Genomic DNA, 1,248 nt, shown 5'->3' on the forward strand with positions numbered 1-1,248 from the left:
TTACTGTAAACCCCCAAATGGGGGACCAATATGTGCAATCTATAGTATAGGCATGTATCATCGTCACAGAGTACCCCAAAACCTTAAAGAATCACCTCTTTCTGTAATCAGTGATGGGTAAGGAGTCAGGCAAAACCTCTCAAATTTATTTTTTAAAAATAGCAGATTTTTTTTTTTTCCTGAACCTTATTTCCTGTTTCAAACGTCTGTGCTCCTTTTGGAGCTGGGAACTCCCCACCTCTATGTGTAGGCTAGGAGTTCTTAAAGCCACAATTCAGATAGGCTTAATGGGGTCCTCACAACCTCTGAAACTGAGTGGGAGATGCACTGTAGTCAATTGGGACCTGAGAGAGAGACAGATTAAGGCAGATCCACATGTAGAGCAACAGAGGGAGATTGCATCCCAAAGAGAGTGCCAGAAAGAAGTGAGACAGAGAGTGTCGTAGAGGCCTGAACATTTGGGGCAGGAGAGGGTCCATGCTGTCATCAAGCTCTCAATATGTCTCTACCTAGAACAGGGGAAGAACCAGGGCCCGAAACATTGGAGCCCAGCCCATGGGAGGCTACAGCCACACAGGAAATCCCAGGAACAGTTGCTGTCAAGCTCTGCCTGCTATCCTTAACCTCAGACCTCACCCTGATCTGATTTCCTGGTCTCCTTCCTTCCCACTCATCCCCAGATGTTCCACTCCTGAATTTCTTCCATAAATGATAGCTTCTCCCCAAGACGCCGCCCCAGGAGCAAGTAACAGCCTGCCTGGCAGGGACGCCTGGACCATGCTCGCCCCCACAGCCCTCTCATGCACACACTGGCTTGTTCAGGAAGTGGCTGCAGGTCTCTACTCCCTCTCCTGCTTTCCATGATGGGTTTTCATAATCACAAGCCCTTGCTGTAGATTTACGTCCAACCTGCCCAGCTGCACATGTCTGCTCCAACGACCAGTGCCCTAACTCACTTCCACATCCTTCCATCAGCTTGGTCCAGTTATCAAACAAATAAAGACAAACACATGAATACTGGAGTATTACAATACAGAATACAGATGGAAGAAAAGTCCATACTACGTCATCGTGTCCCTGGAGAAAAATGAGGAAGGGAAGGGTAAGAATGACGCCTTGTCCCTTGACAAAACACTTTTTTTGCATCCTTTCATGGTTTCCTAGCTGTGCAAAGGAACAAAGCTATTGCATTATCTTTGGGCTGGGTATTTAAAATTCGTAAAATATTTTATAACTTTTAGGAGGAAG

The sequence above is a fragment of the Galeopterus variegatus genome, unplaced genomic scaffold, assembly GCF_000696425.1.
Source record: "Galeopterus variegatus unplaced genomic scaffold, G_variegatus-3.0.2 Scaffold6791, whole genome shotgun sequence".
Classification (NCBI taxonomy): domain Eukaryota; kingdom Metazoa; phylum Chordata; class Mammalia; order Dermoptera; family Cynocephalidae; genus Galeopterus; species Galeopterus variegatus.